The sequence below is a fragment of the Akebia trifoliata genome, chromosome 16 (genome assembly GCF_017979445.1).
Source record: "Akebia trifoliata isolate Shusen 1 chromosome 16, ASM1797944v1, whole genome shotgun sequence".
In the NCBI taxonomy this organism is placed as follows: Eukaryota; Viridiplantae; Streptophyta; class Magnoliopsida; order Ranunculales; family Lardizabalaceae; genus Akebia; species Akebia trifoliata.
The window spans coordinates 6,880,871-6,902,633 of NC_141390.1; the positions used below are offsets into that span (position 1 = coordinate 6,880,871).

The 21,763-nt window shown below is 33.7% G+C and overlaps 1 long non-coding RNA gene across 25 annotated transcripts; it reads right to left on the bottom strand.

Moving 5' to 3' along the window:
• Nucleotides 1-1,140: 1,140 nt before the first annotated feature.
• Nucleotides 1,141-7,618, bottom strand: LOC147382464 (uncharacterized). Of its 25 annotated transcripts, none has more exons than XR_015173820.1 (7): nt 7,274-7,617; nt 6,042-6,167; nt 5,853-5,899; nt 5,367-5,476; nt 2,330-5,213; nt 2,154-2,246; nt 1,675-1,881 (listed from the first exon to the last, which is right to left on the bottom strand). It is a non-coding gene; the product is annotated as an uncharacterized LOC147382464 (long non-coding RNA). The 25 variants fall into 25 exon arrangements; XR_015173824.1 differs by having other exon boundaries at nt 1,675-2,925; nt 3,043-3,114; nt 5,128-5,213; nt 7,274-7,611; XR_015173816.1 differs by having other exon boundaries at nt 1,675-2,925; nt 3,043-3,158; nt 5,128-5,213; nt 7,274-7,611.
• Between the last annotated feature and the right edge of the window lie 14,145 nt (nt 7,619-21,763).

A 21,763-nucleotide genomic window follows, 5' to 3' on the forward strand; every position in this document is an offset into this window, starting at 1 on the left:
ACATCTTGTTTAATTTTCTTTGCAGGGCATCTATGAAATTCGGAAGTGACATAAGGATTGGGTAATCAAAAAAGTAAACTTGTGTTGGAAAAATGGAAATGTAACCTCCGTCGAAACGTATATGATAAATTTCCAATGGATGTAGAAAGGAAAAAATATGTATCCCATTACGTGAGAAAAGAAGATTGGGAGAGGTTTGTTGACTTCAACTCAATACCTGAGGGCCAAGCTTTGAGGGCGACTGGGAAGCGTGTTAGACAAGAAAATAAAAACATTGATACTTCTAGTAGAAAGGGACAAGCCTAGCTTGCTAAGGAATTGGTAAGTTCAATATCATGTTTGGAATGAAATATGTATATCTTGCTCATTTACATATTTGACTGTTTCATTTATAAAGTAAAGAAGATCCTCATAAGGAGATTACCAGGATAGACATATACATTGCCAGCCAGCCAGCCAGGTGAGAACAATTTATTTATTTATTTTCTTTAATAAATAAAATCTATAAAACCTCAATTTCTTCAAAATATCATAAAACGAAGGTAGCATTAGTTAGAAACCTAAATCTCAAAGACGAGTAGATGGGAACCAAATTCAGTCAATCCTATATATTCTGTTTCAGAATATTACTAAGTATGAGAGAACAAATATCATAAAACTAAGGTAGAAAGACAAAATGAAAAAGTGAAAAACTTAATTGTTGCGTTAGTTATAAAATATGCAAAATAATCGTTTCACATAAGCTTGTACTCATGCATGTGGGGTCCATATTCCAGATTGTAAATCTATTTTTACGAGGTTAGTTAGATATGCATGGATTGTCACTACAACAAATATGGAAATTAGGAACGGTTTGTAACCGTTCCTAAGAAGTATGAAACGGTTTGCAGCCCATCTCTAATCGAGGCGTCGTTAATGAGTTTAAACGGTTGGACGTTCTATATTTCAGGATTTGGAACGGTTAAAAACCATTCCAGATCTAGGAATGTGGAACTGCTTAAAACCGTTCCAAATATAAAAGCACTAGTACAAAAAATAACACCTTAGGCATCAATTTAAAATCCGATGTCTATAAGAATGATGTTCTATGTCTGAGACGTTAGACATCGGTTATAAACCGATGTCAAAAGTGATCATAAACCGATATTTAAACATTTTATAAGAAATTAATTAAAATTTTTTTTTTTCTACATCACTATTAACCACGGTCAAAATAGACACAAATAGAGAACATTGAGGTTCTCTATCACATTCATTTATACAAAAAAAGAGTTACAATTAATCATAATTTACAAAATTACCAAATACTTCACCATTAAAATTACAAAATAGAATCACCACCACCCCCAAAAACAAAAAACCTACCCATCACTTCTTCCCTACATTACCATATATACATTACAAGTTCCAAACACTTGTAAAGTTCTGTTTTAGGAGTTTAATAAGAGTCTTCCCTGTTAAAAATTTTCAAAACAACAAGAGATTAGGGGATAAAGCAAATGTTTATAAATAATTAATAATTCCTCTCTAAACTTTCATAAAATTTGGTTATAAAAGTATTGTTTTTTTTATTTTTTTTCTAAATTCTAAATCGAAAAGTAAATTTTATTCACCTGTTATGCCAACAGAGGTATCAAAGATCTATAAAAATTGCCACCACAGAAGAATTTAAAAAAAAAAACATATAAATTAATTAGAAATGAAATTGAAACATGGAATCATCAAATGTTGAGAAAAGAGAGAAGAAGAGTTGCCTCAGTTCGAGCATCAGTTAAGACTTGTCTTACGTTTCCTCATTTAGATCTAGAGATTTAAGAACGGCTGAAATGCCATTAACACTTACTCTTCTCCTTCTTCTTCTTCTTCTTCTTATTATTAGCTCTGATATGAACGTGAAACGAATTAATGCTATTGCTCATCACAATAATTGATAAGGCAAAGAACAAGACAACCATTAAAAAGTGTAAATTACTCTAACTTTAAATACTCAAATATGCCATTCGCTTCATGAATTATTAAAATCCCTAGAAATAATGTTTCAAATCCAATTCAATTTCCAAATCCTACCGCAAAATGTTCCAAACCCAACCATTAACATAAACGAAAAAGGAAATTACCAATAAACAGTTAAGTAAAAACAGTAAAAAAAAAACCTTGTTAGGATCAATGGCATCGAGATGGAGGAGCTAAGCAACAATAATGTTCCCCATGTCATCGTCAACGGCTCTTCCACAACGTATTATTCTCTAAGAATTCAGCTCAATTAATAACCAAAAAACAACTAAAAAGAATTTCACGATTCATCCAAAAGAAATTAAGAAAATCTTACATGCTGAAATAGCTGACTAACAATACTCTGAAAGCGCTCTTGTGTCATAGGTGGCGGCCTTGACCTCCTTGCACGTAAGAAGGGAAGAACAGTGACGATGGAATTTGCCAATCGTCCCTAAAATAACAATCAATTAAACATATCAAACACTCTGCCGATAGGAAAGTAAAAAAAATCATTGAATAGTAAATCTTGCAAAAGAGCTGAGATAAAGTTAAAAAACCCTAAACCTTATAAACCAAATCCCTTGCCCAAAACCTCATATTCTTTACTCCTTGTGATCAAGAGTAGGAGGAAACTCGTTGGTACAATAAAAATCATCAGAGAACTAACATAAGGTTTATCAAGTAGAACACATTAAATATCTAACTCCTTTTATGCATCAATAGATCTAATTTGACTACTATTAAAAAAATCAAACAGTACAATAGAAGAAATTACGTGCACCTTCAGATTTGGTAGACTTTCAAATGTCCAAAGATCAGTCTGTATGTATAAGAACCTTGTAGTAGTTACCTAAAGGCCAAAAAAATATGCACATAAATATTTTGTACATACCTAAGCCAAGTGACTCGGAAGCGTTGATACCTCAAGGCCTAGCATGTACAACAAACCTTGAATCATATTATGACCGTTCTAAGATTTTAGTAAGAAATCTAAAGGGGAAACTCATGCATATAAATATTTTAAGTATTTATGGAAATAAGAAATACCTCAAGTGGCTTCAACTCGATCCTTAGTGAAAGAGAGACTAATCGGAATGGAGGACCGTGAAAGAGTTAGACCTTGAGAAAGAAGAATACATGTGTTTTCCCTCAATATATCAGTACTGTGAAGGAGAAATATGATCAGATTGCCAAAGAATATTGCTATCTGACATGATATTTTGCATTAAACCAACTAAATGACAATCCACAAAGTGGAAAGCATTTAACTTCACAATTGAACAATAACATGGAAATCCACAAGGAGACATTAGGACTGCTAAAAGTGGAGGTTGTAGTGTGATGTCTAGGAAAATGGACATAAACGACTGTACCAATTTTGCAATTTTTTTGTAGTTTGATGTCCGGGAAAAAAAAATACCCCGAACACGTGGTATCTCACCATAAAAGTTTAAATCTCACCATCCAGCTAGTAATAATAAATCAAGTTACTAAGGATACTATAGAAACTTTTGTTTGCCTGTTCAAAGAGAAGCATCCAATGGGGGAACTATTCTGGTATTCTATCTATGACTCATAGAGCCTCATGGAACAAGCCCCTATAATGGAAGAGATTGAGATCAAGAATAAACAAAAAGTAAGATCATTTTAGCCTGGTAAAAGATTTTATCCATCATTGTAAGTAGTCTAAAACAGCAAAAAAGTGAATGAGATATGTTGGTTTCAATAAGCATCCCCAATAATGGAAGAGATTGAGATCAAGAATAAACAAAAAGTAAGATCATTTTCGCCTGGTAAAAGATTTTATCCATCATTGTAAGTAGTTTAAAACAACAAAAAAGTGAATGAGATATGTTGGTTTCAATAAGCATCCCCAATAATGGAAGAGATTGAGATCAAGAATAACAAAAAAAAAAGCATTGAAAAGCACTGACAAATGGGCAAAATAGATATGATAACAAATTTAGTAAAGGTTTACACTAAGAAAGATTAGAGGTCTAGAGACAGACAACCAACAACAATCCATCACATGTCTTTTAGATTGATATAAAATTCATTAATCAAAAGCAAACAAAACAAAAGGAATCGATAAGACCTAATGGCAGAAAAGAAAATAAAACTAAAAAATAAATAAAGCGGCGAATCCCTCATAAAACCTTACATGCTTTCCTTACAACTTCCTACCTGAAAATTAAGAGGCCGTTGAAATCATTAACAGGTTTACACCAAAAGCAACTAAGGCTAAAATGCAAATGATAACCTTGTGGTGCAAATACCCCTTCCCACTAAAAGCATGAAACTCACATTTGTGATTAAACTAGCCCAACCAGATCCCTCACTACTGAGTAGATCAATCTAGTCTCATATATAAATCTATGAATCAAATTTGGAATAAATATCAAGAACTCACAATTTTACAAAGTACATTTCTATAAAGTGAGATTATGTGTAGAAGAGATGTCATACCATTACACATTCTGTGGTCTTGAGAGAAATCATTTAAAGATTGAGAAATGCTTAAAAAGGTAAATGATTGTAAAGATCAAGATTTCTGTACTTAATTCACAAATTTGTGGTACTTTCGTTACATTCTCTATTTATAATATAGTAATACAACTATGGACCTAAAACAGGATTTGGGTTTAGTGTATTTTATAAGTACGCATTTTTTTGGTTTGGTATTTCTATCGATTCGTTTATCTATACCATACATCATATTTTCTGTAGTAGGACACATGCAGTTGCAGCCAACATCAAGTACACAATAGAATTTCCATGAAAAAAGAAAAGCATATTAACAAAATGTATGGATGATATTGAATGATATAACCCGAAATACAAGCATCGAGACCTTCCAAAAAAAATAAAAATACAAGCACTGAGAGGCATTCACATAAATCAATATATTTACTTTTGGTAGCATGATTATTTATGGTTTAGAAACTTTATTTCAGTTTTTATCAATAAGAAATATCTTTGTTCAACAACAACAATAAAGCATTATCCCAGAGATTGGAGTTGGCTAGACAAATTTTGTTCCTCCATTCCACTCTGTCCTAAGCCAAGTCTCTTATAATAGTAAGGACTTATCATTTTATCAAATACCAAAAATGAAATGACAATAAAACACACCTAGCTGCATTTGGCATGCCATTGTTCGAGCCCATATAAGGATATACAATAAAACACATCTTCATCAAGTACTCCAGTCAGCATTTCTGGAAAAAAATTAAAGTCAAAAACAATTTTAGCAAACAGTAGGCCTATCAGAGATGGTTAAATGAAGAAGTCCAAGATACAGTATAAATTAAAAAAAGGAAGATTTACTAGATGAAGTGCAGCAATATTGGTGTTTACTAATTATTTATTACTTGGTAACCTCCTTATGTTGGTGGGCTTAATTGCTTCATGTGCTTCTTGAGCATTCTTGACCTTCCTAAAGTACTTGCAAGTGCTCTCTGATGCAAAATCATGTCCATATCTACATAATGAAAGCAATTGTTGGTAGATAAAGGGAGAAACCAAAACATACTCTCGGTTTCTAAGCAAACAAACTGCAACTAAAGACATTTTATAAGGCCTAAGTGGAGAGAGCTCTTTCATTATACAGGTTTTAGATTCATGTAGAAACACTCTGTGGTGAAAATCTACAAGTTACAAGATTGTTTCAACATGCCACGAGGATTTTGACATGGTGACAGCTCTAACTTGTGTATGTCCTAATTGTAAATAATGTTGGTTCTACCTTTAAGACAGGTAGTTGTGTGGAAGGTTATGATGGTGCCACGTATAAACATAAGAACTAAACAGAATTACATGTATGCGCCTATGTACACAAGATCAAATGTCACATTCACCTTTCTATGACCAGTGAATGTATGTCTTTTGCAGCTACATCAGAAACCTTGCAAGAAATAAAAACAAAGGAGAAGTTATTAGAAATTAACAAAAGGATTATCAACTCATACTAACATAAACTAGCTGGATAGGAAACAAAACACTCTGAAATGATTAAAGAAAAATGTTGCCAAGCATTATGTGCTCACAATGCTAGGTATATGATGTATTGATGTGGTTTAAACACTTCTACCTTGTCTTTTTCAACATTTTCTTGCTTTTGAGAGTTTACTTGGTGAAAACAACCACTCCATCAAAGATGTCAATTGAAAAACCTGAAAGAGTCAAACATGTTCATAACTAACAAAACCCATTTCCTCTGTAAACACATCAAGTGCAGCCTGTCACACATCATATGACCAAATACTATCAAGAGATGGCATGAAAATAATTCCAATGTTAAATTTTGCCAAAGCAGATTTAGAAAACTATACCTAAGCAATGACTCCACTATCAAGTGCCCTACCCAAAGAATGTTCATCAATAACTCAACCCCTTGCAACATTAGCAATGCAGACTCCCTTCTTCATCTTTGCAAGAATTTCATCATTGAAGACCATCTAATGCTCCATAGAAAATACATAGTTCTAAGAAATGCAAAATCTTCCATGATTTTTACACAATACAGTTCTAGCAGAATAAAAAGTTATGATGTGAAAGTTATCAAACTAGTTCCAAATACTTATCATGGATTGATTAAACTCTATCAATGTGAATAAGAGCTTGTAATGCTAATAAGATTTGAGAATACCGATCATTCAATGGGAAAACATAGCATATTTTAGGGTTCAAACCAATTAAAACAAAACTATCAATTTAGAAAGCAATGTGTACCTAGAAGATAAAGAACTATGGTTTATCATGGATTGATTGAAGAAACTTGAGCAAATTTAATTGGATTCACTATGTAAAACAATAAGAAGAAATTATCTAAATTTCTTACATTATGATCTTGTTGCAGAAAGAAGAGTGCACAGTTCAGGTTTGTCTTCAATAAATTCTCTCCTATGGCTTCAAATATTGTAAACCTGGTTTGTTAGTTGATTTATTTCTCAAAATCAAAGATGGTTAGGGTTTTATGATGAAATCGAAGATGGTTAGGGTATGAAAAACAAAGATTAGAAGTGAGCTTGATGTTTTGCTAATTGATTTCCATGTCGAAATCGAAGATGGATGGGTTTGTGTAAAATCGAAGAAAGGAGACATCGAAGATGATGAGAAATCGAAGATGGAAGACATCGAAGATGGGAGATTCGAGTTCAAACTACCAAAAGCACACTAAAATATGAAACAAAACCTCAAGAAACTAAAGAACAACTCAAAATTAAACAAAAACTGAAGTAAAACATGAAAATAGAAGAAAACAAGCTTCAAAACTCACCGATCTTACCAGAGATTATCAGTTTTGCAATTTTTCTAGGGTTTCTTCCTCTATATTCCATCTCCTTAGTCCCAAATGTTGTCAAAGAGAGATCGAAAGAGATGTTGTTTTAGATTTTGGGGGAGTTCTTCTCCGACTGATAGAGAGAGAGAAGTTTCTGATTTTGGTGGTTTTCCAGTTCTCCGGCTGTGACAGAGAGAGATATGAAGCTAACGAATTAAAGATCGAGAGAGTGACTGAGAAAGAAAGATGAAATTGAGAGTTCGATCGAAAGGGAGAGAGTGAGAGAAAGCTTCGTTCTAACAAAATGTGACGGAGATTGGGTCGTTTAAAAAAATGGAATAAAACGGTTTTAATAAATAAAACGGTTTAATACCGTTTTTAAATGAAAACAGTTTAATGCCGTTTTAAATGTATGTTCCTATTTTGCAATATTCTTGTAGTGTGTAAATCTATTTTAAGAAATTTATAACTGAAGTGATTTTTTTTTAGCTTTGTGATAACTATATTATCTATTTGTGATTTCTGAATGTTGGGATCCTTCTATGAATTAAATATTAGTGTTCATATTAGAGACTTTTTTTGGTAATATTAAGAACATAATTCAATATTAATCTATCCAGTTAATAAGTTTTTATGATCAAATCATCGTTAGAGTCTCCCACCCAAACTGACTATATAAGCTGTTTATTTTTATCTACCCCAGTTGCCAAAAAATTTTTGTGTGACTAACAAGTTCTGCATAAAACTGCTGTCCTAGTCGATGAGAGGAAATGGTGGTAAGGATAACCTAATCAGGGAGGTCCTAAGCCCTCTGTTTGTGTACTCAGGCCAGCTCCGCTAGTTTTCATTCTTGCAGATTTTCCCAGTCTGATCTTACCCACTTCAGTATATAAAAAAAAAAAAACATTCTGTTTATAAGATATAGATCAGTCCGTGTCGGGCTGGACAGATTATTAGAGCTATGGAAAGGAATCCTAATGCATCACTACATACTATGAGCAGCCACTGGAAATGATTTAATGCCACTACACTTGGAAGAGGTCATTTTTGTTGAAGAGATTGTATTAATAGCTTGATATGATGATGATGATGGTAGTTAGGTGAAAACCAAAATCTCAGGACCAAGATATAAAGATGTCTTGTCTGGTGTTGGAAAATAGAAAGGATCTATATGTGTTTTTGAGATACTTTGTTAACTGAGTACCTTTCTTCTTTCTTTGCTATGTTCAGTTTTGAAATCACAGTACTTTCAGCTATAGAAGTTGCAGGCACATCGGTTTCAATTGGATTGCTGTGAGTTTCAGTTGGAACTCAATTTTTTGTTCCAATCTTTAATGTTTATATCTGTTATACTCAAATCATGATAATGGGTATTGCAGATTTTTCTTATCATTATTGTTTAAATTTGCAAGGCTAAAGTTACTTGTCTGCTATGTAATGTAGAGAACTAATTATTAATATGATTTCAATTTGAAATCTAAGGATTACATGCCTGTAATATGGAAAAAAAACCTAATTTTTATTATGATTAAAATCTGTATATTGCAACAATTACGAGTCCAGCCATGTTTTTTTATTATTTACCAAATCCACAATGGATTTTGTATTTTTTTTTTTTATACTATAACAACAGTTGCAATCTCATTTTGGAAAGCATGTATGCTAGTGAAAATATTGTTATATTGTAGTGAGGGATTAAGGGAAGAGAGTTGGGTGATATTTTGGAAGTAATATGAGGCCTTCTCCATAGAACAATTCCAATGACGCCATTTTCTATGGCATTAGGAGTTTCAGTGCAAAGTGACTTGAACTAGTTTTTCTTGAAATATATGTAAGGTGTTTTGGTGCAATGCAGGTACAGGGGAGGTTTACTTGGATTCCTCGTCTAAAAATGATACAGTATGGATGAGTCTTACCCTCGTCTATTGTTCTTTGTGGAGATTAAAAAAAGTATGGATCTCCTTTAGGTGTCAATTGTTCTTCGTGGAGATAAAAAAAAGTATGGTTCTCCTTTAGGCTTTCGTCTATTGAATGATTCTCCATACTCTGCTATGTGGTACTAAAATAGTTCAAAACTAAGAGAAATCATTTGTCAATCTGAGCAATTCAATGGGCTTAGTAAAAACTAGTTCTAGAGATCAAATAATAAAGGGAAAAAAGAAGAAGCAAACCAGCTGCCGTGGAGATCTAAAGATGTATAAAACTTTGGCTATGTTTGGATTGAGAGAAATGGAGGGAAGAGAAGAGAAAATAAATGAGTTTCTTTCCATTTTTCTTGTTTGGATAGTTAAGTGGGGAGAGAAGAGAACTAGTTGATTTTTCTCTTAACTTCTTATATCTCCATTTATTTCAAAATACCACAAAAAAATAAAAAAAAGTTTTATACTTTACTTGTGGCCATGCTTTGGTAATCATTACTTGATGGGTGGGACAAAGTATGTAAGAACTACCTTGTCCCATAACCGAACGTCCTTAGCTAGTCTTTGGGTAGACCATCCCTTTATCCATTGATTATGAGTAACTACAAGCCAAAAAATAGAATTTCAAAACTCTATTTGTGATGTCCATTTACACTCAAACCCTTTGAATGGTGATGATACCTAAACCTACGTAGATGAGGTCAAATCATATTTTGAACCTCGTGTTTCTACAGCTTGGCGACTCCACTAGGGAGCATGCGGGTTCAAACCAATCAATTTCATAAGAACTCCTTGCCATATTTTTAATGGGAAACCCAACACCGTCACTATTGTCAATCTTAAATGATGGAATCAAAACATGGAGTTATTTAAGGACCTAGACAAGGTCAAGAGAAAGAGTTATCTAACTTCTAATCTTAGACCAATATTTATTATAAAATTCAAAGGCCACCTCAATCTTAGGGCATCAAATCCTTAATCAAATGCAAGGGTGGGTTGTGTTAACTTGGATGGAGGATTCGTTAAATGATTTAGGCAAATGAGACAACAAAAACTCCTTTATCTATTCTGCTTCAAATGAAACTATTTGTAAAGAAATTGAAAGAAAAAAATCCAACTTTGAAAACCCCCAATTCCAAAAAAAAAAAAAGATTTTTTGATATTTTTTGCTTCGAAGCTATTTATGAGAGAAATAAAAACAAATCAAAATTAACAAAATGGGGTTCTTCTTCAAATCTTTATAATGCCTGTATCAATAAAAAAAAAAAAAAATAGATGGTTGAAAGTTGAAGGTTGAAGAGTGAGGGTGTAAAAATCCAAGTAGTTTTCTGAAATAGGTTAAGAGGGTCATGTTCAAAGAGAAATTACTTAATGAGGGTTCTTCAACTACAACTCATAAGGGTTAATCACTATGTGAAAAAAGCCCATATTTGACGGTCTTAGCCCATCAAATTTTGAGAAATTTGACGGACCCTCCCGTCAAATATTTGCTTGTAGAATTTTTTTTTTTTTTTTTTGACAGCCCTGGACTATCAAATTATTGGAGAATGAACTTAAAAAAAAAAAAACAAGAAAAATCTATAGAGTATGACTGTCGAATTTGAAGGTTTAACAAACAATAGCACAGTCCTCTAATTCATCAATCACAATAAATGAAATAACAATAAAAAAATCAGAAAAATAAAAAAACAAAAGAAAAATCATAAAACAAGCTCCAAATTAAACTAAACAACTCAAAATTCATATTATAAATTGAAATTCCATTATTAAACAAGCTCTAATAGAAGCAATTGGGCACTAACAAATGAAATTGAGTCACATAATTGCTTAGAAATAAAATACAATCATAAGCAAATGGTCGTGATGCCTTTCATACCTAGACCCCAACTAACAACATGAAAAGACCCAAATGCCCCTTGTCTTCAACTAGAATCTTCCAAGATCACACCCATTAACTAATTTACGTAGTCCACGATTCAAATGATTGTCAAAATTTTCCTCTACTTGCATCAATTTACGTAGTCCACCTATTTCAATTGAAAACAAGCGCACAACCACGGCATGGACACATAATGGAATTTAGAAGTGCATGCAAATAGTATTATTTTGGTATGACAAGACGTGCTTGGCCATGTACCTTCATAGGTACATGGAAATGATTGCAGCACTCACCCACCACTGTCCAGTTTTCACCCTAATCTTCCCTTAACTCATTGTTCCCTTCCATTAGAACAAACCCAAACAAATTAGACTGATTTTTTTCTTAATTCGTCCTAGAAATATATCCACTCGTGGCTGAGATTGATACTCATGGTAGTTTAACATTGGCCTAGCTATGATTGGTGTACTTCCCATGGGTCATTGGCATTTGATGCTCCATAGGAAATGAAATGACACTAGATCATGTTTTCATCCTAAATTAACTGTAACATACTCCTCAACAAATAAAAAATTGAGATATTTACGAAAACGTGATCAACCTTTGACGAATTTACGATTCCAGCTCATTGTTCATTTTAATTACCAAAACGTTAATGGCTACGATATTGGAGGTTTTAAAGTGACTATCTTGCAGGTTATGCTACTTTTAGCGAGATCATCACTATACAAACCAACGAGATTGTCACTTTGGAAAAAAACCTACTCGTCACTTTAAACCTGTGATTTCTTCACTTGAAAAACCTGCGATTTCAGACGATTGTGTTTTGGTAATTAAAATGAACAGTGAGCTGGAATCATAAATTCGTTAAAATTTGGTCACGAAATGGTAATTTACCTCGTTATCTAATCAACGTCTCCTTCCAGATATTATCATTATTATAAGGCTCTATACGTACCACAAATACCAAGATACATGTTGGAACTTAGGGGGTGTTTATTTAAAGCTGATTTCAGCACTTAATGCTGAATGCAATTCAGTTTCAGCAATTAGTACGTTTGTTTACTCCACATTTTCAGCACTTATTGCTAAAAAATAAGTGAAAAGCATTAAGTGAAGTTGGATCACTTAATTTTTTTGATGAAGCGGTAAGCACCGGTCTTTTTCAACACGGACAAGTATGCCCTTATACTTGAAATGATATTACTTCTTATGTCCTATGGATAATGATATAAGCACCCCACAAATTAATAAGGCAACCCACACCAATATTATCTCTCTCATCTACATATTTAAATAATATTAATTCAAATTAAAAAATAATATTAATTCAAATTAAAAAAATAATATTAATTCAAATTAAATAATATTAATTTAAATTAAAAAATAATATTAATTCAAATTAAAGAGAGAAAATTTCGACCCTTAAAGGGTCAAAATTTTCTCTCCTCCATGCATTTAAATAATATTAAATATTTCAAAAAAATAAAACAGGGGAGAGAAATTTCCTCTTTCCTTTTTTTTTTGGAATATTTAATATTTAATAGTTAACGAAATATTTATATTTAATATTATCTCTCTTTAATTTGAATTAATATTATTTTTTAATTTGAATTAATATTGTTTTTTAATTTGAATTAAAAAATTTTAAAATTTACTTTTTAAATGATGTGGAGGAGAGAGAATTTGTTTGGCTAGGTTCCCAAAACGAATTTCATTAAATTTAGTATTTTTTTAATAAATTATTTTTATTTTTGGATTTTATTAATAATTTTTCCTTAAACATACAACTGTTGAAAAGGGTAATATAGTCAATTTACTAGTTTTTAACATTAAGTAACAAACAGATTTATGTGATTACAGCGCTTAATTTGAATTAGTTTAGCACAATTCAGATCGGTAAACAAACAACAATTTCAGCACTTAAATTCAATGCTTATACAGTTTCAGCAATTATAATCATTCAGCACTTATTTGTTCAGTTTAACAAATAGCACCTTACTCTCTCCCTAAGGGCTCTCTATAACAAGATATAGTCATGGGAAATTAATAAAAGATTAACATTCCATCACATATCCCCAGTTCTTGATGCCTTGTTACTTCAGCGGCAAAGCGTGTCAACAAATCTCGCTCTCTCAAGCAGAATATTGCAATCTAATGAAGACATACAGTAAGATAAAACTAATTGGGCATGCTTGATAAAACCAAAAAAAAGAAGTCTAACAAATCCAAAAATTTATTACTTGGAAATGGGTAGTCCTGAGGATTGAGCTTGTGAGTAGAGCTGGAACAACAGGGCAAGGATAATTCATGTGTTCTAACCCCAATCCTTTAAATGGTTTCTTTCTCATCTGAGCTGTTATAAATTCTGCAATGAGTGCCTTTCTAACCTGATCTCACACACATTCAAATGAACAAATCCTCATGGTTCAGACTTTAGCCCAAATAGACCCCTTTATATCAACTTCATAGTGGACAGAAATGAGAGCAATAAAGATGAGATTACTTTATTGCCAAATGATAACTAACAGATGATTATCAAAAAAGAAAATGAGAAATAGATGAGAGAGAAAGAAGGGTAAGGTTTTAGAAAGAAAACCAAGAAATTTGTCAAGGTTTTTGAGAGAAACCTCTAAACTGCCCAAGGTATAGAAAGAAACCTCTCAACTTAAATTTTTTTTGGTAAAGTATAGACTAAAAATTCTGTTTTGATGGGCCAAAATTGAAGATTTTAATGGATTTGAAGTGGTGTCACATGTTCTAAGATGTTTTTGGGTGGAAAATGACTCTCCAACCAATTTTTAAAACTTTTGCTAAAAGTATTCTTGAAATCATTCCTACACCATAAAACTTGGAAGATAGGTGATCCTAATAGTAGGAAACTTTATATACCTTGCTTAATATAATTTCTATAAATATTTATATCAGGAAACCTTGAATTATTGGTCAAACCCACATTGCAAAACAACTTTGAGGTTGTGCATTCAAGTCCAACTTACCAATATAAAAAAATATTACAAACCCTCGTAGACAATAAGGATCATTTAGTTAAAGAAATGGAAAGATTGATGGACTTGGGCACTGATTGAGTGTAGGAATGAGGCTCACCAAAGTGATTGAGGATGGAGAATTTTTTTTTTTTATAGTGCAGGGTATTCGCGTCCCTTTTGGGATGGAGCTAGTTCATACGATCACACGCAGGGCACACACACACACACAAACAAACATAAATTTTTCTCTATTATCTGTTGCATTGGAATATTATTGTCCCCTTCAAAGGTCAATTGCACATCAAGTTCACATTTGAGATGACCAACACGGTTTTCTGTCTTCAGACCTTGCCCCCCACAGCCTTCACGACATTCCTGATACATATATTAAAATAGAGTCAAAACAGTTGCCTCGGAGAGGAGAATATCAAGCTCTATACAATATGTATGAATACATGGCTTGTTACCTGAAGAGTTCGCATGTTATGCCAGGAGAATGTACTCCTTTAGAAATAACTCAAACCATGAATCAGATTTGAGACAATTCATTATAATTCATGAATGACAATAAAGGGCAGAGTAGCTGCCAAAGAAACTCCAGTACTAATGCTCAAGTCAAGAAGTGGAATTATGATTTCTAAATTGGAAATTGAACAAATAATTAAGTACCTATAACATGCTTAAACATACCTATTTATATTTTATAGACTTTCGGCCCTCATCCTCAATGAGACCAAACATTCAAGTGGTTTTTTCACCTTTTACTTCATTATATTTGTTAGAATAAGTCTATATATGTCCTTTTTAGTATTTTCCTCTATTATGTTTTTGTAATACCTATTAAGCCTGATTAGGGCTAATTAATTAATTAATCCTTTTCTCTTAGTTTCAATTTGGTATCAGAGCCTCTCTCTCTCTCTCTCTCTCTCTACCTCCATCGATCTTTCACTCCTTCTGGACAAATCCATTGACTAACCTTCTTTAAAACAACACACACTTACTCGTCTTCAGTTCGTATCACCCTACGGGGGTTCTCAATCACTATACAACCCTATTGCATCATGCGATAGGAAGTTTATACCCATTTAGAGCCTGCAATCAGGCTGTGTTCACAGCAGTAACGCTGTTTGACGATTACGATGCCTGTAGTGGCTTTGTTTAAGCCTTGCGACACCCAAAGTGGATGTCTTAGAGTCTTGCGACTCTGAAAGCAACTTCTTTCAACTCTTGCAATCATAGTCTGCCTCGTACGACGTTGGTGAGTGGTTGTTTGAGCCCTGCGATCACAGCAGGTGTATGATTCTGAGCAGGCAACACCAGTAGGTGGCTGCTCTAGTTCGTGCGACACTTGTGGGTGGCCATCTGGGCTTCTTTATCGCAGTAGGTGATCTCCCTGTTCTGTACGAAATAACAGATTGCTGTTATAAGGCTGCTCCAGTTCGTACGACACTTGTGGGTGGCCATCTGGGCTCCTAAATCACAGCAGGTGACTGTTCTTTATTGATTCGACCATCGTCAATGTCATACGAGGATGGCGACAGTTGTTTTGAACATCTATGGAGGTCGTGATTACAACAGGATGTTATTTGGGACTGTTCTACCAGCAATATTACTCCTAGAGACTCTATACTAACTGTTCTACCAACAGTATTACTCCTAGAGACTCTACACTTGGTGGAAAAGGAAAGATCGGTTACCTCACATGGGCGGACAAACAACCTTCACAGACTGACAACTCTTACTCCCATTGGTTTGCTAATGATTCTATGGTCCGTTCATGGATAGTTACTTCTATGTAACTACACATTGCGACTGGTTTTATGTTTTCCTCGACAGCAAAACAGATATGTGAAATCGCCTCCACCTGTTTTCACTAAATAGTGGATAGGGGTCTGATTTATTAAATGGGGGACTTTTGAAAAAAGGGAGTCGCCACCTAATTTAGGTCTAGGAACCATAAATAACTCCAAATGGACATGGGTCGATCCACGGATCAAAGAAATGGGCAAGGGGTTAGATTACGGGTTTGGAAGGTGTTAGGCACCGAACCCGCCCGATCAAGATAATCGGTCTCTACTACAATCCAAGATCATCCTATGGTCAACATACAGAGACTACGGTCAATGTCACAGTCCAATCATCATCATCAATTTATGTTGGATTTTCCAACTGAATCCCGTGGCTAAAAATTGTCCCAATTATCACATGATTCTTCTTTGAATTCCACAAAGTATGGGAGGGTTTGAAAAAGCCCTAATCAGCTCTATGACCTGAAATTAATTAAGAAACTCCACTTGCAAGTATTCCTCAAACTGTCCAAGATAGAAAATCATGAGAATGTTCTGAATGGGAAGATTACAAACAGAAACCTGTCAAATTGGGACTTATAAAATTTTCAAATTAGGAACATAAAATTTCCTAAATCAGAATTCAAGAGATATATGAATTCCCAAATTAAAAATTTAAAAAGATACACTTGCTAAAATAGAACATTCCAAAAAATGTAACTTTCTAAATCTGAACCTTCTAAATATGAGAATGCAAAATCTTTTAAATTGGAAATTTTTGAAATATGAAACTTCTAAATTAAAAATCTGTGAATGTACATTCTCCCAATATAGAAAAAAAAAATCACACAATCTCATGTTAGTTATCGAATGCAAGTTTTCCAATAATCCACGAACAACCTCCGAAAGAGAGAATTATATAAACAACGAAGTCCCAAATTAGAAGATTATGAACTTGCCAAAAATCACCAAATTGGAAATTTACCAAAACAGAGAATCCATGTTATCACACTTACTAAATTGGAGATCCACAATTACCAAGCATACACAATCTCAAAATTTGAGGAAAAATCATACTCGGCCAATTATCAAAATAATAGATGTGCTTGAATATCATCACAAATCGTACGAATCTAACTCGAGCATAATGATCATGATATTTACAGAAAAAATCCCCTAATTCTACTAACATGCAAAACCTAAAAAAAATAATAATAAATAAAAATACCTAGAAACCCGAGTAAAAAAAAATAAAGAATAAAAGATTCTTCTAACCCTATTGAGATAAAATAAAAAATAAAAACATAGAATAAAATACATAAAAAAAATATTCTATCAATCCTATCAATATGCAAAAAGAAACACAAAAACATATATAAACAAAGTATCCTCCTAATCCTACTAACATGCAAACAATAAAAATAAAAACAAACACAAAACAAAAAAACAAAAATAAATAAAAAATAAAACATAAAAAATAAAAACGAACAAAAAAGAAACATGAAACCTAAACATTCTCCCCTTCCTATCAATATAAAAATAAATAAATATAAAAAGAAAACCCTAGCCTTATCGATATGCAAGAAAAAAATAAAAAATAAAACAACAAAATGCATAAATAAATAAAAAATCTACTAATCCTATTGATATAAAAATAAAAATATAAACTAAAAAATAAAAAGAAACAAAACTTACCTATAGCGACAGACGATGAGGGCCGATTCCTTCAGATAGGACCTCCAAAGCTTGTGAGTATCCGTGTCTTGCGAAGGGGATAATGGCTGAAGGATGATTGCTGGGACGTCGGTTGAAAGAGGCGACTGAAAGAGGCTGCTGGGCAGAACGTGAGAGAGGTGATGGCTGAGAATGAAAGAGATGGCTGCAGCAAGGTTGGATGGGTCACATTGGCCGTAATGAACACAGAGAGAGGATGGCTGGGGCGTTGTACACTGTAAGAACGAGTTGAATATGTAGGTGGACAGCAAGGTGCTGGTTTGATAGAGATGAAGGAGATGGAGATTATAAAGATGTGGGTTGTAGAGGGGAGTTGCTGTAATTTTCAGCAATAGAGAAGGAGAGAGAGGTGAAGGAGATAATGAAAGCTGAAATAGGTGCTGTTGTAGAGGATGACAGCAACAACAATGGACTGAGGGTGTTGTAGGTGGGATGTTGGTTCAACAGAGAGAGAGAGAGAGACAGAGAGACAGAGAGATGGTTGCAATGGCCACGTTTTGCAGAGAGGGTTGTTGAAGGTGATGAAGGTCTGTTACAATAGAATTCTGAAGAAGAAAAAAGTAGGAATGGATGAAGCAGCAAGTTGCTGTATTTTACAGCAATGGAAAGAAGTAGCAAGTTGCTGATTTTTAGCAACAATGGAGAAGAAGACGTTTTATCATTGTAGCAGCACTGCTGTGCTTCAGGTTCAGCCCCAAGGACTTTGAGAGAGGCCTTGAAGGAAGAAGAAGCCGTTCCTTCTCTTGAGCAGTCCTCTTCGAGCCAAAGAAGAGAAGAGGATGTCTCCTCTTTAATAGAAAACGAATTTTCTATTTTTTAATTTTTTCTCTTTTTCTTTTTTATTTTCTTTCTCTTTTCTTCTTGTTTTTTACACGTTTTTCCTTTTAGGAGAATGATGGTGGGACGATCCCACGCTACTCGTACTTTTGTTAATTCTTTGATGCTTACGTCTTGAGTGGTTGATTTTGGTTGTTTAAAAAATTTGTTTTAAATTTTATTGGTTTAATTTTGATTTCGATTTTTGTTAGTTTTAAATTTGATTTCAAATTTTAATTTGAGTTTTAATTGCCCATTTGATATATTTGTTTTGTCGATTCATTTGAATTTGATTTCGATTTTAATTTGTTCGTCGATTTTATTTTGATTTCGATTTGGATTTAATTTCTAATGTTAATCGTTTGGTTTTTAATTAGATTAGATTTTAATTGTTAATTTTGAATTATTTAACTTTGAATTGAATTTTAATTGTTTAATTTTGGATTAGATTTAAATTTTTTATTTTGAATTAGATTTTGATTGTTTAATTTTGAATTAAATATTAGTTGTTTAATTTCGAATCGGATTTTAATTGTTTAATTTCAAGTTTTATTTTATTTTATTTTTTAATTTTGAATTAGATTTTAATTGTTTAATTTTGGATTAAATTTTAAGTTTTTATTATATTTTCCTAAGGATCGAGATCTCTAAGTTGAGTTTGGAGGTCAAGGGGGGCATTTCGTTCATTTTTATGATTTTTCTTAAATTTCTCTGTTTTCGTCGATTTGGGTCCCGTTAGACTCGAAATCATGTTCTGAGTGCAATGGAGGTATTTTCAAAGTCTTTTGGAGGTCCAAAATTTATGAGGGGTATTTTTGTCATTTTATCAATTTTTGCGAATTTTTACGAATTCTGGCGTGAGGTTTCTTTTAGTCCCAATGTGATAATTTCTATGTTTCAAAGTCGTATTTTCTTAGCGTGGCGAGGTCTCTAGGTTATCGAACTGTGTGGCGAGCCTAAGCGTGTGTGCTTGCTAAATCGGGTGTGACGTATGGCGATCCTAAGCGTGCGTAAATTTCTATGTCGAGTCGCAACGAGTAGGGGAGATGAAAAGAGTGAAAACGAAGGAAATCAGGGAAAGTACTCACAAGCCTTCGAGTTCTTTACGATCATCATTAAGAATTCACGGTAACCGGGTGACGAATTGTCGAATTAGGCAGATGTAAAAATGGGGTGTCTACAGATGCCCCTCTTTGGCAGAGGGTGGATGTAAAGTAGATGGCCAATCTATTGTGATAGATAGTGCGACATCCGAATGCCAAATCCAGTGACAGCTCATTTTGCAGCTTGATTCGACAATTTGTCGACGAGTCCAGATCCTTGAGGGTCAGCTCTCTTTGGACTAAAAATGTCAAATCCTTGAATTTTGAAAAATTCTCCTTGACTGATGCAAATGCATTGCAATTGCGTGTGTATGCGATTGTGTAATGATGATTTTGAAAAGGTGCATATCCGTTCAACGCATTCATGATGAGAGGATAACAAACTTATTGATGGAAAACTACGTAATAAAATCTGAGCAAAACCTGAGGAAATTATGAATTAAAAATTCAGTAAAACTGAGTAAAATATGAGCAGACACTGAGCATAACTGAGCATAAGGTCTGAGCATAATTTGAGCATAATCTGAGCAAAAGTTGAATGTCTTACTCTACCTACCCTGGGTAAAAGAGTAACGAGCTTATTTTTTGAGAGTTTTACTCTACCTACTCGGGGTAAAAGAGTAATAAACTTTTTCTGGGACTTCTACTCTACATATTCAGGGTAAAAGAGTAATGAACATTTTCTGGGAGTTCTACTCTACCTACTCAGGGTGGAAGAGTAATGAACGAATTTCTGAGAGTTCTACTCTACCTACTCAGGGTGGAAGAGTAATAAACTATTTTCTGAGAGTTCTACTGTACCTACTCGGGGTGAAAGAGTAATAAACTGTTTTATGAGAGTTCTACTCTACGTACTTGGGGTGGAAGAGTGATGAACTGTTGTCTAGGAGTCCTACTCTACCTACTCAGGGTGAAAGAGTAATAAACCTTTGTCTGGGAGTACTACTCTACCTACTCAGGGTGAAAGAGTAATCTGGAAGTTCTACTCTACCTACTCGGGGTAGAAGAGTGATGAACTGTTGTCTGGGCAACAATTAGGAGATTAATAACACCTTTTGCAAAAGTTGGATTTTATGAAGGTCCAGTCAACATTTTAATTTTCTTTGAACCTCGGGGGTTTTCAAAAATTGCTATTAAGAGGGTAACTTTCAATTCAAAGTCAACCTTATCCTTTGGAATCGAAATTGATCAGGCTTCAGAACAAAATGCCCCTAGTTTGATGGGGAGCGTTGCACTGAGGAATATGTTTAAAAAAATGCCCCTTGTGTAAAGGGGGGACTATACTCTTTAGAAAAATAAAGTACCCCTGTTATGAAAGTTTGAAATCTTTGATTACCGCAAGCGCAATAAAATTTTAACTTTTAATTTTGACTTTTTATATTGAAGATTTTGAGTCAGGCTCAAAGAAATTGGAAATAAATATTTCTTTTTGAAATTCATCACAGAATCTGTTTTTTTCCCCATCGATTTACTTAGGGACGTGAAACTCTTCAGATCAATCGTAAACGAGACACTTGTATCCATTGAATCTATATTTGATTAAAACTGGGTATTGAGTGTACGATGATTAATTGTTCGTCCCAAAGTCGATGTAGTTGTCTCTTTGGACTTTCAAGATTTTATCTCGGACCGTTTTTTAGATTCTTCAACTTGACTGATATTTTCCCTTGATAGCTCTGATTTTTGCCTAGATCGCCCTTTCAGGTTTTCAATCTAGCGAGCGTGCTCTAGCTTTTGCCTAGATTGCCTTTTCAGATTTTTCAATCTAGCGAGCTTACATTTTTTCTTCTATTTCTTTTCTCTTTGCTCTAATTGTTGCCAGGGCCGTCCTTTCGGATTTTCAACCTTGCGAGCTTGCCTTGATTTTTGCCTAAGTCACCATTTCGGGTTTTCAACTTAGCAGGCTTTATTTTCGCTTTTCTTCCTTTTTGAACTTCTGGAGTTACTGTCTGATCACGCTTTGTTTTTCCTTCCTTGACTTTTTCGCGCAGTACTTAGGAGGGCTTTCATAGGTAAGCTTAGGACTAGGCATAGAAGAAAGGAATTTTGAGGCTCAAAACCCAAATGCCCCTTGTGTGGCATTTCTTTTAATTTTTTTCTTTTTCTTTTGAATTTTCTTCCCCATTTTAACAATATCCTTTTTTTATTTTCTTTTTCTTTTTGAATTTTTTTCTTCGTGGGGGAATCTATTTTTTTATTTTGATGTGGTCAGGCCTAAAGTAACTTCTCAGGTTGCCTACGTACCCCAAAATTTTGGGA